The sequence below is a fragment of the Diadema setosum genome, chromosome 19 (genome assembly GCF_964275005.1).
Source record: "Diadema setosum chromosome 19, eeDiaSeto1, whole genome shotgun sequence".
Classification (NCBI taxonomy): Eukaryota; Metazoa; Echinodermata; class Echinoidea; order Diadematoida; family Diadematidae; genus Diadema; species Diadema setosum.
Window position 1 is genome coordinate 7208636 of NC_092703.1, and position 17172 is coordinate 7225807.

The 17172-nt window shown below is 38.4% G+C and overlaps 1 protein-coding gene across 1 annotated transcript in view; it reads left to right on the top strand.

The window, feature by feature from the left end:
- The window catches only part of LOC140242963 (RING finger protein 17-like), a 152810-nt gene that overhangs the window by 103005 nt on the left and 32633 nt on the right, over positions 1-17172 (top strand). The gene's annotated exons all lie outside the window — the stretch shown is intronic.

Here is a 17172-nt window from a genome sequence, read left to right on the forward strand (position 1 = left end):
GATGGATGGATGGGTGGATGGATGGATAGATGGATGGATGGATTGATTGATTGATTGAGTGATTGACAAACAAATGAACTGATATGAAATAATAACAAGGCTAACATTTCAGCTGGTTCAGCAGTGGAAGATTTGAGTGCCAGCGTGATGGCAAGACCAATTGGGCTAATGTGTACTGAGAATTTTATGTCAAAAAGCATGTTGATCACCTGGAAAGCCTTTTACAATCCATTTATACTTCATGCAAAGAAAGTGCATTGCGTTGCACATACTACATTATGTGGCCTTGTCACCCATCAAGCTCAGTACTTATTCTCACAAGTATATTTCATGATTGGATTCTATCAACATATCAAGCTTTTACTGTAATTGATTTTTCTTTTGACCTTATTTCATCATCTACAACCTCTCTTTTAACATGTAACAGTTTCACTCCCATTTTTACCTCCCACTCAATTTGGGTTTGTTTGCTTTCGTTTTTGTTTTGGTGTGTGTGTGTATGTATGTTTATACAAATTGTAGATGGCTAGTGTTCTAGTGATCTCTTCTCTGCAGTTCTTGTAGGGTTAAAGTCCAGATACTGTCCAAAGTTTCTTCTTTGTCTTATCAATTGTGTGTATGTATCTGACTTAGTCCTTAACCCTTTCTTTTCTTCCACACCTTCTGTTTCTTTCTTTTCGATAGAAAATAATTGATGGCCACATACAGCACAATTTCTCTCTGTGTATTTTATTCTTGCAATTACAAAGTGTATACTATCAAACCTTCCATTTCTCAAATGGTCTTTCTCATTTTTGTTAAAAAGTAGGATCACCTCTTTTACCATCCAATTGTTTCCTGTCAGAAAGAATTCAACACTTATGAGTCTCTGTATTGCTTCCCGCAATGATCATGATCGAGTTGATATTTCCCTAATGCTAATGGCTTTCTCTGCCATACACCCCACCCTCATTTGGTTATATATGACAATGCATTAATCTTGGATATGTTGCTTGAGTGCATGTGAAAAAGAAAAAGAGTATGAAACCTGATATCACCACTTATTTCTGATTTTTCGGTCAAGTCCATTAGGAAGGTAGTCACGCTGCCGTCATTTATAAAATATTCAGATTTGAAACATGTGAAGAGCTAAAATGGAAGAGATGGGGAAATCGCCTGTGTCACGGCACGTACCAACCCGAAATGTCAATGACCTTTCCCACTGTGCAACACTTTCGATCTTGATGAGAAACAGTTCTTAATCTGAATGTGCAATTTTTCATATTCTGCACACTCAGTGAGTATAGAACCTCCGTTTTGGAAATGTGACTGTTCCAAGACCAACTGTTGAAAATGTCACTAGCTATGCATAATTTTCAGCTATTAACCCATTCCTCCTGTGATTCTCTAGTGCCTTTAATGCCCCCAAATGAGATTCTTTTTACCTGTCGACAGAGAACGGACAGGTTGGCAATCCACCCGTGTAAAAGCAGTCAAGTGGTACATGTATCCTCTTTTCCACGGTCAACTACATGTGCCATCAAACAATGAATATATTGATCGGATGCGATGTATGAATAGAGCATGCGCTGATGGGCTCACTGCCTCTTTTTTTTTTCTACACAAAACCAGGCACCTGAATGGGGTGACTGGGGTCAGCGAACACACAAATCTACTGAGCTCAGTACGAGTTTTATAGCAGAACAAGCACTAACTAAATCAGAAGAAAAGGCAAATAATACTGTGAAATAAGCATTTTCTCAACAAAAAGAGAACGAGTACTGATAGAGTAAACTCATATCTTTTTATCAAACCCATCTTTCTGGGCATTTTTACGAAAAGAAACATGAATTTAGGCCACGAAAGTGGGCACTCATGTCTTAATCTACAGAACCTGGTATACCAGGTTCCCGTATATCAGCAGCTTTTTTTGCTACTAACAGTTGCTCCCATGGGAACCTGGTATACCAGGTTCCCGTAACGAACGGATTAAAAGCCAAGTGAGAGAGTTTTCACATTGAGATACATGTACATATGAAAAATTCAGCGTCAAATGCTAAAAACGGGAGTGGAGACCGAAGGGAAATGGCTAGGACGTGCCCGAAAGGGACGTTGGCTTTCAAATTCCTTCATATTTTCAAAGTCTCTTTCAGTGTTGACATTTTAGTGTCTGGATAAGAAATGAATTTCAGTTCAATTTCATGCAATTTTTTAGTTGGCCCTGTGTGTTAATGAGGGTTGAAACAGAAATTTTGCTTTACATTCTGTATAACACAATATTTTTACGGCATAAAATTTTCGCGAATTGGGGCTGACAGCCTTTTTCGAGGCATGAAATTTTCGCGAGTTGCCTCTAACATTTGATCCATATAGTGTACTAGACAAGAACTTTCATGTGAATCTTGGCTCACAAAATTTGCACAATTAAAATGCACACGAAGATTTGTTTTAGAAACTTTTGACAATTTTGCAAGGAGCAATGATTTGCAAAAGTAAAATGCATGCAGAAGTTTTGTCTACACAATGCAGTTGCCAACTGTCGGTTGCCAATTTCATGCTCTTCAATGGATCGACTGATTTCCTCAAACCTTTACTGATGTGTTCTACTGATATTGTTGCATCCTCTCAATCCTTATGTATATACAGTTCGACCTCGATTATCCGGCCTCCTTTTATCCGGAAATCTCTATTATCCGGACGCATTCACGCCGTGAAGGACTTTTTTTTTTTCATCCAAAAATTGAGAAAAAACAGTGACTTTAACATCTTTTCATGGATCTATTTCACTAATTTCTTAAGGTGTGCATGATAGGTTTCTCAATATCTAATGAGATAAAACATGTATGATTTTCACGTAAAGATATACTTTATTTTTGTGAAGAAGGGACTACAATTTTGCGCAGGCTTGCATAGATTACACCACCATTGCGGGGTACGCTACCTGCCTAGCTGCCAGTGCACTGGGACGGCAGCTTGGACGGCAGATATATATATTAACATTGTGTCTCCCATATCCGGCCAATTCGCTTATCCGGATGAGCGCTGGTCCCGACATGGCCGGATAATCAAGGTCGAACTGTAATGGTAGACTTGTCCTTTAAACTGTGAAATCAACCATCAGCCTGCTAAGATTCAGAACTGTTTCTCTGGCTTCCCAGGTGGTTAAACTGGTCCATTTCTGACTAAAGATTGGCATTGACAATGAAAGTGTTTTGCCCCGGGAATTCCCGTGCCGCTTATTACGTTTGATTCACAGCTTTTGGATATCAAATTAATGCTTCTAAAGCATTTCTGTATGTGTGTGTGTGTGTGTGTGTTTGTGTGTGTTTCTTATTTTGTGTTTGTTTGTTGTTGTTGTTGTTTTTTTTTTTTGGTATATTTGTAATTTGTTTTAACGAGGAGTTCACAAAATTAGATATATGTCTAATGGCTGTTTATACCAAGCCATATCTATTCTGGGCCCTCCTGCCTGAATAGCATAAAAGAAATTTGAATAAAAACAAAAAATACAGCACTACATGTGTATGTGATATACGAGGGATTGATTGCAAAGAAAAGCTCAACAAGTACATGTATATATATGGTGTGTTAAAGATAATAAAAAGTTTTGGTACCTCAAAAGCTTCCCTGAATTTCCTTGTCTTGGTTTGTGTTTCATGTTAAAGTACGTTGTCTGTGAGAATTACTTGCCCCAAAGTGCTCTCATGTCTTAGTAATCATGCAATAATGGTTTCGTACCAGAGCCGACGCTGACCAGCGTCGATAAATATTGTACGAAACCACTGACTGCGACCAGCAGCGTGCAGCCCATTGTACGCATAGCTAACTGCGACCAGCAGCCCCATACGCATCGCGTAATGGGGCTTCGCATTGTAGCATTCAGGATCATGACAGAATTGGTATCGCAGGTAAATGTCAACTTAAAATCCAAAAAAATTTTCGATTTGAAGACTTACCAATTGAGTTGAAGTATTGAAAACAGGCTTCGAACAACGTTTGGTTCTGCCAATAGTCCCTTTCTGTTCGAATTGATGACTGAATGTGACTCGGTCGAGAGGACCTTGGGAGAGCTACATACACTGGATACCATGGCCAGCGCATGCGCACACAAACATCTTATCCGTTCATGGATTTGAAATTTGTGTGCATGGGATGTGTTCGCATGCACTGGCTGTAGTATTCAGTGTACTGTATGTAGCTCTCCTAAGGTCCTGTCGACCGAGTCACATTCAGTCATCAATTCGAACAGAAAGGGACTATAGGCAGAACCAAACGTTGCCCGAAGCCTGTTTTCAATACTTCAAGTTAATTGGTAAGTCTTCAAATTGAAGAATTTATGGGATTTTAAGTTGACATTTACCCTGCGATACTAAATCTGTCATGATCCTGAATGCTACAATGCGAAGCCCGATTACGCTATGCGTATGGGACTGCTGGTCGCTATGCGTATGGGGCTGCTGGTCGCAGTTAATTGCATGATTACTAAGACATGAGAGCACTTTGGGGCGAGTAAGTCTCACAGTGTTAGTTATATGAAAGGTACTTTAACCTGAAACACAAACTAAGACAAGGAAATTCAAGGACACTTTTTAGGTACCAAAACTTTTTATTATCTTTAAGTATAATCTATATGTACATTTATTAATGTCAGCACAGTATGTTTATTCACTATAAAAAATAGGAAGTTGTGTCAACAAAGTATTGTACATGAAGACTTACTCAGTCTCGAATGCACTTTTATTTTTCGGCTTTTGTTTTTACGTGTAAACCTTTCACCTTGCCTTACATGACCATTTTGTCTTTTTATTATACACTCTATTCTTTTGTACAGTTATGAAAAAACTACTTGGGAAATTGGGATTTATATTTGTGCGAAAGCTTTCCAGACCACATGCGTCATCACAAAACTATCATTTTATACAAGATATGCATATTACACCTGTGTATAGGTCTCTCTCTCTCTCTCTCCATCTTTCTCTCTCTGTTTATTATACTGTCTGTAGGAATGTTTTTGTCTATGTTTTCACCTGTGTGATGTCACTCCAATCCTGTCGTATTCTCACTTCAGCGACCCTACATAGCAGCTGCCGTTCTTTAATGTTGCAAGGGGTTCTTAATTTGTAACGGGACACTCTGCGCGGTGTCATTAATGTGGGCGTAATGTACTCAGTGTCACCGGCAGAGAGTCTAGTCATCTTACATAATGAAATTGTCTCGAGAGACCAAAACGGCAATATCCTTGGACTGATTGCAACACACTGCTGGAATGTCAATGAAGTAAGGTGTGATACTTGTGCGAATTTCAATCTTTTCCTTATCAACATTTTTGTCCAAAATGGGCAGTGAATATGTGCACATGAATATCATATTTTTCATTTATTTGGTTTGTCGACCTTCTGTCTTTATAATATGTCATCGTTTCTTGCTTGCTTCTTTAAACTCTAAAACAACACAAGGCAAAAATTCCTAGTGATTGGTTTTAATATTGTGCAAATATTGGACCAAACTCAGCATACCCTTTGAAGACATTTGGTCATTAGGCCAAAGATCAGAAGGTCAAGAACAGCACCACAACTTTTTTTTTTTTTTTTGTGTGTGTGAATATTTTTGTTTTTATTGAAAAGAACCAAAGCTCTGCATATAAAAACACAACATCAAAAATTCCTACTCTGTGAGCATAGCAATGCAATGGAAAATGAAAGAAAAATGATGATAATGATAATAATAGATCAATCAATCAATCCATTCAATCAATCAATCAATCAATCAATCAATCAATCAATCAATCAATCAATCAATCAGTTAATCAATCAGTCAATCAGTCCATGTATGTCTTGCCCAAACTACAGCAGTGTTATATTTTTACAAAAATATAGTGTAAAACTAACCACAACCCAGTTGTCAATGTCCGAAGCTAATTGTATGGACCATTTCTTAAAATGCAATGGCAGCTAATCATTTTTTTTTCTGTAATCTTATACTCAACTGACCTTTTGGAATGAACAAATAGTGGAAGTAATAATTCTTGAGGCTGAAAACAAACTTAAATCACTCTTGGCCAGACCGAAAAGCCACAAGTGGCCACATGTAGTCCTGCAGGGAAAAAGAACTGAGATATAATCCCTGTTGGAAAAAAACAACAACAAGATAATGACGAAAATTAAAAAAAAAAAAAAATCCCCTTCAGGACTATATTTTAACTTTATATTCTCTCCCATTTCCTTATTCTACAGGTGCCCTTTTCAGGACTTAACTTTTGATTATTACTCAGACTCTCTCTTTCCCACAGATCTCTCCTGCTGCAATCCTTTCTAGGATCCACTCACCCCCGCCTTTTCACTTTTTTAGCTTTTATTCCTCTTTTTCTTTTCTTTCTCGTACACTATTATCTCTTCTTTCCTCAACTTATCTCTTTTCTTCATGTATTATTTCCTTTTGTCATTTTGATTCATAGTCCGTATCACTCACCAACTTTGTTTCTCTCACTTCATTTCATGCAACATCTGTCTGACATTCACATCTACCTCAATTCTCTCTCTTATCTCCATACTTTTCCAACCTTCAACTTCTCCTTCACTCCCCTCCTTTCTATTTTATATCTTTCTTCTCACAACGATGTTCAAACCTTTTACCTAATTTTCACGTTATTCTCCCTTACAACTCTCTCTGTCCCTATTCTCCCGTCTCCACTAATGCAACTTCAACTTCCAGCTCACGGCTGCCCCTCGAGTGTCGCTATTTACCTTCCCAGCACTCTCCCTATATCGCTTCCCTCCTCAACTCTCCTCTTTCTAGGCTCTTCTTCTGCCAAGCAACGGTCTCTGCAAGAACTACATACACATGGTGTTACCACAAACCTCTCTTCCGTATAGTCTTTGCTGCTTTTTAAGCGTTGATTATATCAATTTTTCATTTTCATTAATATTTCTTTAATTTTCTTCCTCAAGTGTATAGACAATTGAACTTTCAAACAAAGTTTATACATATTTGTATTTTCTACAAATATCTGATGAAAAAAAAAATTTCATCCCCATGCAAGTCATCTAAATAATGTGCCTTGGTAATGTTGGTATGGAAGTGATGTTCAGTGATGATCTGAGTCCTAATGAAAGCCTAGCAAATGTACTCCAGCCAAATGGTTCGATTCGGTGTTTTATTTTTTTATTTTATTTTTTTTTTACATGGAAGTCTGCATTTTAATGATGATCAGGCGGCAGCCATCGCCAGCATAAAACAAATTTTCAAATCAGTAGGATATGTGGGGTCTGTTTCATGAAGTCATCACATAATGAAAGTCTTTACATAAATCTCAGCATGGCCAAAGTTGCTCAGTAGAGCTATGAGAGAACTTCAAATCCATTTCATGAAGTCTCTCATGAGTGTGTCTTATGAATAAAAGTCTCTCATAAGACTTTCATAAAATGGACCTCTGATGCCCTTTTCATGAAGTCATCACATAAAAGTCTTTACATAAATCTCAGAATTGCCAAAGTCGCTCATATGAGAGACTTTTTCAAATCCATTTCATGAAGTCTTATAAGTTTGTCTTAAATGAGCAAAAAGTCTCTCGTATGACTTTCATGAAATGGACTTCTGATGACCATTTCATGAAGTCATCACATAAATAAAGTCTTTACATAAATCTCATTATGGCCAAAGTTGCTCATACTTCGAGCTATGAAAGATGTTTTAGAGCTATGAGAGACTTTCAGATCCATTTCTTGAAGTCTCTCATAAGTGTGTCTCTTGAGTAAAAAAGTCTTTCATAATTTTGTCTTACGAGTAAAAAAAGTCTCTCATAAGACTTTCATGAAACAGACCCCTGATGAGGACTCTGAGGGTCTCTCCTGGTTGCCTTGACTTTGCTCCTCTCATAGCCAAACTCTTCTCGTCCCGTTGGTGCGGGCGAATCTTTATATCGTCCAATGCGCCGTGCAATATTCCGAGCCTTTGCGCCCAAATAATCGGAGGGAGCTGGCGAGGAATGATTGGCCAGTCAGCCAGCAACATTGCCCCCTTCCTCACCCCTTCGGCCCAGTCAGGAGGGAGGGGATGAATTTGTAGAGTCAAGTCTGTCCGTCTTATTCCTCTGTCTCCCCCACCCCGCCCCTCTTCTGTCGGTTCACGGGATTGCATTCTCCCTCGAGAGGGAAAGGTATAATGATGGCACGTCCTTCCCATGTCATTGACATTTAGGGAATCTGCTGGAGTCTTGGGAGCTAATGATACAGCTTTCGTGAGTGAGGACTGTCTTCCAGTGTGTCTGCCAATTCAGCTGGCTCTTTTTTCTTTGACTTTTCTTTCTCGTGTGAAGTGGTCCTTGTTCTTTTCGTGGTTGTGTCTGTTTCCATCTTGCCCCTCTGGTTAAAAACTACCCTAGGGAGCATTTTGTGGATGGTTTGTCCAAGATAATCATTAACTTCACATTGCTACTCTTTTGTAGTCTTCAGAGAGAAAAAATTGACACAGGTGAACATCTATGTGGGGAGGTGTGCAGCCAATGTTTGACCAAAGCAGGAATATCCGGTGACAAACTCTTCAAGCGCACCTGAAAGATTAACTGTGAAGACTTCTCAGAGCTCAAGCTCTTTTTCAGGAAAGAGTGAAAAGGAAATGTATTGTGAAAGGGACTGTTAATGTTCAAAGAATTTCAATTTGCAAATGGATATCTTATTGATGGTATGGTTCCCATAAAAAATAATAAAAATGTACAAGGGCACTATGATCCTTGCATAATTTGATGTGTAGAATGTAATTGTTATTCTTTTTGAATTGAAAGAAAATGAAAGTCTTATGGAGATTAAGTGGCAAGCCAGCTCGATGTTTAACCTAATTTTCAAACGTGGCCTGTACAGGGAGTGGCAGTAGCATTAACTATAAAAGGACAAGTGACAGAGAAAATGAAGAGTATGGGATCCTACCATTGTGACTCAATAAGCAGCAATCAAGGAATACACTTTCAGCTCAACCAGTATCAAGATGCAGTCTTGGAGTGGTATTGGATGTACCTGAGTCTGGTAGCTTGGTAGCATCTATTCCTCCTCCTCATAAGTTCAGTTCACATGACATTCCTAATCTTAAAGATTAGCTGGTAGTTTTACATTTCGATGACTAGCTTGCAGTTTAATCCTGTGTAGACACACTCAAAAGTTAGCAATTGTAATGAGGTCAAAGGTCGAGTGAAAATGCGTAAATAATTTCACTTCTTCCTCCATATCAAGAAAGTAGCTCAAGGTATCATCATGAAACTTACCAACGTAATTTATATATGTACTGCCTGACAGTGATTCTTTTGGACCATGAGGTCAAAGGTCAAATGAATTTTGGGGTCAAAGGTCAAGGGTCAAAGGCTAGGCTAAAATGCAAAAATGTTACTTTAATGCTGAAATTACACCTTTTCTCCATACTATGAAGATTACTCAATGCATTTGAATTCATAAAATGGTCAGAGGTCAAGTAAAATTCCTCAGACCCCCAAGATATAGCCATTCTCATTCAAGGAAAATAAACACTCAACACATTTGTGACGAACACGTCATTTTAATTTTTTTGCCAGTTTTGTGAAATTGTAGTCACACATTGTGTAAAGAGGTACTATAGACCTATTTGAGAACCATGCAAAATGGCAGAGGCATACCAGTAGCCATGTAGTTACATTTCTATATAGTTTGCTCTCTATTGCAAAATGTACTGTGACTCTGCTCAGCTACTCCACTGCTTGGATGAAAAGAGTATTAATTTGCCAATAAAACTTGTTAGTAAAAGTTACTTCATTGCTTAGATCTCAATTTCTGGTTCAATCGGTTTCATCTCTGCAGTAAACATACTAACAATAAACACTACGCTGCCTCTGTTCTTTGTCAGTTTGATTTCACTTAAAAAAAGCGAAAACAAAACACAGAATCAGTGAGGTTCCTTAAGCACATTAATGTAAGTACTTGCACTGATTTCTTCTTGTCTGCACTTCTTGGAAATGGAACAGAAGCATCGTTAGGACAGGTTGACATTTCAGATGCTTTCGGTCAGCTACCATTTATGATGGCACCAAGGCAGCACTATGAAAGATTGAGATTAATTGGGGGCGCAGACGGAAAGGGAAATGACCGAAATCAAAGCATTATTTAAAGACGAGTGTGTGGGGTTTTGTGTGTGTGCGTTTGTATATGACTTTTTATGAGGGGACAAAAATAGCTCTCTTTGGTAAAATTAATACAGTTACATCAGATTTAGATGGGGCAAACTGATTAGCAAAGAGTGCTCGGCTAATTCTGATGCGTTTCTTTGAAATATATTCTATTCATTTGTGTGGTATAAGTGTGCCTGGTTGATAACCACTCGGTCATTAGCACTGGTCATCTTGGGTCAGCCACAAGGGTCTAGCTGTAGTCATGACTGTGGTGTCACAAAACGTGTAGAATACAGCTGACCTCATGCAGTTGAAATCTGTGTCGATCAAAGGTGTTGCATACAGGCATTTTATTTGGATGTTTAATTTTTGGACTATGGCCTTCGTTACGTTCTATAGTTCTGACTTTTGGCAGGACTTGACTATTGCTGCGGTCACATGGACAAAAGATCACGAAGACTTCACAAAGTTTCCTTGTCTATCTACATTGGCAGCCAAACCTATCAATGATTAAGTTCTAGAAGTTTGAGTCACTTTACCTGTGCACAAAAAAAAAAAAAAAAATGAAGAATGAGTGCGTCTGTTGACCACTGGTGATTGTGATGTATCAATACCTGTACTTCACAGTGACCTTGTGCTTCAGAAGTAAGGCCTGCAAACAGATGATGGACTTGTCGACTCACAAACTTTGTAAAGTTTCAGCTACTACCGTTCACACTGCCTAAAGATTGGGAAGATTGGCGGGGGTCAGGGAAATATCCCTAGTTTGAGTGGGAAGTTTCACTAGGACTTTCGCTACATGTTTCCAAAAAAAGTTTATGGTTATACTGGCAAAACTTCCAGATCTCAAAGATCGCGTTCTTTGGCCAGTGTGACTGCTGCTATTGAGAAGTGATTTGATGGAGGATAGGATAAGCTTTGAGTGTGACACTGTCTGGTATACATGGAGTGAAAGATACTTGAGACTAAACAAAAACATTTACCTGCAGTTGGTTACAATCAGATTTCATAAATGTCATGATCACCAATCATTAATGTCTTAGACTCGTCAAATGTCAGTGTACTAAACTGACGGCGGCCGACAGAGAAATTGGCGGAACAATCAAGACTAAATGAGAAAGGGAAGAGACATGGATAGAAGGGAACTTATAAGAGAAACAAATTACAGGTCAGAGGTACATGTATGTACTTTGTTCATGGCACAGAACACTTTGTAAAGGTGATAATGTGTCTCTCAAGGGCATGTAATGCTTCAAGTTGTGGGTTTGCTGCAGAATTTATCAAATTGGCAACCCTTGTTTTTACCCTGCTGAAGGCTAGTCCCGAGTGTACTGTAAAAGTGGAAATTTTTGCGGTGTTGAAATTTTCACGTGTTTCGCGCAACCAGAAACAAGCACGAAAAATAAAAACACGCGAATATTTTTGCTTACCGTATGTTCCTGTACTTGGTGTCTTGATTCCGCAGAATTTACAACGCGCAAAACTCTTCTCACCCGGCCAAGCGCGAAAACTTAGTCGCGCGAAAAATATCCACTTTTACAGTATTCAAGCAGGTGTCTATGGGAAACGTGTTATAGTAAGATGAGCTCATCCTCATTGGGTTGATTATTTATTGCTGAGTGTTTGAAAAGGACAAATAGAACAGCTTGAATCAGTAAAATCAGAAAGTTCGGCAAGTTGCCAATTTGAGGTTCGGACATTAACCTTAATCATTTAAGATATGTTGCCAATTTAGGAATTGCTCATGGTTAGCCGTTCAGAGGCTGTAAATAATTTTGAAATGGAAATAAACAACGGTGCATGATCAAAATGAGGCCCAATGAAAGAAAAGTTTTCATTCTACTTGTATCTTTATGAAATACTGGCTGTTAAGTGTTAATGATAATGATATGACTAAAAATAACAATCCATAGAAATATGGTGTTTTAAATGGACTTGATGAATTAAATTTGTTATTCAAAGAAGAGACTATCATTACAATACTGTTACACATGATACAATGTAGGAATAAAATGTAGTTTCTTTCACGCCGCCACCTGCTGGAGACAGGTGAAATACTGTAGGCATGGAAATTTTTGCAGTACATTAATTTTTGCATATTTTGTGCTACTTTTGCCGAATTCTTGAAAATATCTTCACAGTTTCTCTATCCCTGCAATGTCCAAAAGTGTCATCATAACATTATCATAAAATGTCCCCATTGAGATTTGCTCTAGATAGTTTTTGGGATATGGGGTCATAGTGCAAAGGTTTATTAAGAGGTCAAATAAAAATGCTAAAATTTCACTTTTTTATGTATCTCTCCAAAATGGCTCAAGTTATTTTCAGGAAGCTTGGTATATATTCATGTACTGCCTGACAATAATTTTCTTGAGAAGTTCTAATAATTTTCTTGAGAAGTTCTGGGTCATTGGGTCAACAGTCAAGGGTCAAAGATCAGATAAAAAATTATTCTAAAATTCTGAAATTACACTATGTTCTCCATACCTTGAACTATTCAGGGCCTAACCTCACTTTAAACTAGGTATATTATACATGTACGAATTACTGCACAATGATTCTGTAAGTAAACATTTGGGCCGTTGGGTCAAAGGTTAAGTGTTAGTCTAGCCATCCAAATGAAATCTGTTTCAAGGAATGAATAAATTGAGGGGAAAAAAAAAACATTTGGGGTTGTACCACAAACTTTCAAACATGTTTCATTTTTTTTTCATTATTTCTGTCTGTTGTAATTTTGTAACTTTTTAAGATAATATTGTCCTCCACCTCTTGTATTTAACTTTGCTCTGCTTTCATCTACATTAGACCAAGATTTCACATTAAATGCAAGAAATCATGTTATGATGGATTGTTATCAAGATGTTCTGTGGCATTGATCAGATAACCAAAGCTCTCTGCCATTAATCCAACCACAACTGATTGCCCACAGAAGCTTAGGCAGAGATGTGTGTAGGAGTTTAAAAACCCGCAAGTCAAAATACAAAGTCAAAGTAAAAATACACGCCCACACCTTTGCACATAAAACGCTTCGTTAGATTAAGGACTGCACTGAAGGGTTATCCTTTGCAAGGTAACTTTTGTTTTAAACTTTTTATTGAAGCTGTCTGGTTATTCGACAACACACTTGACCAGCAGTGTGATCATGTGTTGCCCACGGCAACAAGAGAAGAGACGCTAATTCTTTCTATCGCATCTATCCTGCACGCTATACTTCCTTTTGAATGTTTACCTTCAAAAGAAAAAAGTGTGAGTCCCTCGTTGGGCGGATGAGATCGTTTGGAGCGTAAGAGACGCCTGGCTGAGGGCACTAATGCACCTAATTGCTGCTACCTTTACACTGCCTTCCCTCAGAGGTAAAGTGTTTGATCGGCTAAAATTGTTGATTCCAGGCCCTCCCACTTTTTTGTGTAATACATAGGGGTAACCACTTGCCCCCCCCCCCCCCACACACACACACACACACACACTTTCTTCTTTTTTTTTTACCTCGGAAGTGGCACCAGTCTTTGTTTTTGTTTTGTTTTTGCTGTTATGCCGATAAGCTGCTGAAGGCCCATTTTTATTTTGCATGTTAGCTAATGAAACCTGGAAGTGGCATCGGAAAATTGTGCTGAAGGCCTTTTTTGTGTGTGTTTTGTTTTTGTTTGTTTTTTGGGCATGTTAGTTAACGAAACCCAGAAGTGGCACCAGAAATGTACATTGTAAACTGGGCTCCCATTTTCAAAAACATGGCACTGGCCCTGATTCTAGTCACCCAGTTTACATGGGTTCATCCCTTGTTTGAACATGAATACCATGTGAAATGCTCCGTTGGGCAAGGTTTGATGCAATATGTCGCTTTGACAGGGAGTGAAGTGCCTGTAATTCAAAGAAAAAAAAAGGGGGAGAAAGTCATTTGTCGAAATGTGCACATGAGCTAAAGTACGAGCTGGCGTTTTCTGAGCAATGCTGGATCATGACATCTTGCACAACAGAAAGTCAAGTACAGCCCTTGGCAGTTCTCTGCTGCCACCATCACCACCCACGCACCATTGTGTCAGTACATGTACAGTGTGTACCTTGAGCCAGAAGCTCCCACCTTTCTTATAAAGCTCTGCACTCATAGATTCAGTATCCCCAGCCATCTATCAAACTCCGTGGTTACAGCACTGTCAGACATCCTTCCATGCCACCTAGTTATCTTGCCCGATATCAAACCACTTTCACGTAGCTGAAATATTGCGTTTGAGTGATCACATTTGTGAAATGGACTTCTAATCACATTAGGGAACTACCTTGGACAAAGTCTTGTTGCCAACCGCAAACTGCAAGTGGCGTTCCGGACGATACATTGTATAAGTGTGTTGCAAACTCCATTGTTTGTGCATCAAACACTCAACTCTCTATACAATACCACACATGCAAGAGTAACTAAATTTCTGTACATGTATTACAACATTTGTGGGACAGAAAAGTTAGTACAAGGCATCAGGCTAAGCTCCACCTATCCAAACATGTTTTAATGTTCAAACCCATTATAGGACAATTACTAAACCAAATTCTAGCAAAGATCCATTTGAAAGAAAACACTTCAGACAGCATTATAGCACAAATTTGAAAAAAAAAAAAGAAGTCATGTACTTTGCATTGAGATGGACAGAAATATCTCATTTAGTGAGAAACATTTCTTGAGCAAAGTTATAACAGGTTTGTTCAGCCATCCAAAAGGGTGTAGAGAGGTTCACTGTATGTCATTGTGTAATCAAAGCATGGGAGAGATCCCACTCTTCGGGGCTTTTTACCCTTTTCTCCAAGGTAAGCAGTATCGTAAGGTCCTGTCACACGAGAGCGAATACCCAACGAATGCCCAATGAATTCGAAAATTTGAAGATTCAAAATGAGTGTCAAACATGTTAGGAACTGTTTTAGTGTTAGCGAGGAATGCAAACATATCTTCAAATTTTCAAATTTGTTGGGCTTGTGTCACAAGGCCTTGAAACTTTTTAATTTTCCTCTCCCCCTTCCCATAAATTATAAATTGACTGGTGCCAAGAACGTATCATTTCTTCTACTGTCGAAGGAATCAATGTTCATGAAGATTTCATAGCATTGTTCAGAATTTCTCTCTCTCTCTAGAAAAAAAGAATGATAAAATAGGGTGTCTAATGAAATGGAGCTACAAGTTGCCACAAAAGTACAGTAACTCATCATCTACTTACATGACTATATAAACTAGAAAATACCAATGCTGTTGTTCATATGGGCTATTTTGTTGACTAGAATATGTAATTTTCTACGAGTTTGTCATTTGCAATATCAAGAGTTCCTTGATTCAAAGGTATAGCATCAGCCAATCAGCTGTATTTTTATAGATGTTGCCATGAGTGTCATCTAGATATCAAATGAAAGTCACTTGCACATTTCTCACTGTAAAGGTTCTGACTGCAAACAGTGGCAGCAAACTTCCAAGTTAAGTGAGAAAAAATGCACTCCAGTGTGCCATTTCTTTCTGTCCAAAATTTTGGTAGCTGGAGGCACAGTTGCTTAGCAACTTTCACTGTCATATCACAACTCTTCTTCGGTCGCGATCTTTCATTGTCAGCGTGAATGGCCCCCAGATTTGCCATCTCAGATTCCCAGAGCGTTTCGGTGCCTTGACGTGACACAGATTTGGGAACGATTCATGGGGACAAGTTGGTGGGGATACATACTGTAAACAATCCATGCTTTGACTCCTATCAAAACAGGAACAATTCTCTGAGGCAGAGATAAACCACATGCACCACGGTTTTCCCCTTTGCTCTTATCAGGAAGAGTGATGTCTCCGAAGCAGGTGTAAATATTTGTTCGGTCTTGATTGCAGACCCTAATTTATGGGTTTCTGCCTCTTTAAAAAGTGTTATAAAAAGTGACCCATCTTAACTCATGGTTCCCTTGGCATTTTTCAAATCAAAAAAAAAAAAGAGAAAAGAAGAAATCTGTACCTATTGTCAGGTTGGTGAGAATGCGCAGGGTATGTCTAGAGCATATCCAAGCCAATTACGATATTGGTACCATAAATCTGATGTTCAGATTAGAATACCATCCATCTGCGGGCCAAACTCTTTTGATGTGAATGTTGATACTTTGTAGCGAGAAGAGCATAAAGAACATCCGCATTTGCTTCACAACAACTCCAATTCTTTCTTTGTTTTAATGTGACATTTTTATTTTCATTTGCGAGGGAAAATAAAAGTCAGAACTAGACAACCACGTTGTTAACAGTGTGCACTCAACTAACAGATTTGTTAGATTCTTTGTTTAATGCTTCCGAGCCACATTGCCTAGTAAGCTATGTTTGGAGTCGAACACTCCTCGCATCTAGCTCAAGCCCTATGAACAGGAGTAAACCTAAATATTTTGTAGATCCAAGTGAAGTTGTGTTTGAAATCAAGCGTACAGGGTAGTTTTTCAATGTTGTGTAGCCTGAAGCAACACTTTTAAAATGTTTCACTAGTACAGCTATAGTTCATCTGAGCTGAAATTTCACATTAGCTGCTGAGATTACTTTCAAGCCCATCTATCATTATTTGCTGCCTCTCATTTATCAGCCATTGTCCATTGTCTGTCATTTGTTGATAACATCCACAAACTTTTTTTTTCACATTTTCAGCTTCCCTCATGTTCAGATTTTTAAGTAAAGTTTAGCAGGAATCATTCACCTGCATGGTGTAAAACTTGTACCACAAGTGAGAATCAATGAGATCAGCATGAAAAGCCAGCTGAAGGGTTTTAGAGAGTTATCACCACATGTCTCTTTTTCTTTTCTTTTTTGGCAACAAATTCAGATTTTGAGGGATGATTACACTTGTGTTGTGATACCAAATACCATCTTCAAAAAGTGATGATTGGTAGAAAAGTATACATTGTTTGCCAAAGCTGGATATTGCCACTGGCCCTGATGAATGAGGAAACTTCTCCCATACATTCAAAAAGAAGAAGGGGAAAAAAAGCCACAGAAATAGTTCTGTCTACAAAGAGAAATTGAATGAATTATTCATCGTGGAGAGAGGTAAATATTGCCGTGTTGTTTTTGGAGTGGTAAGGAT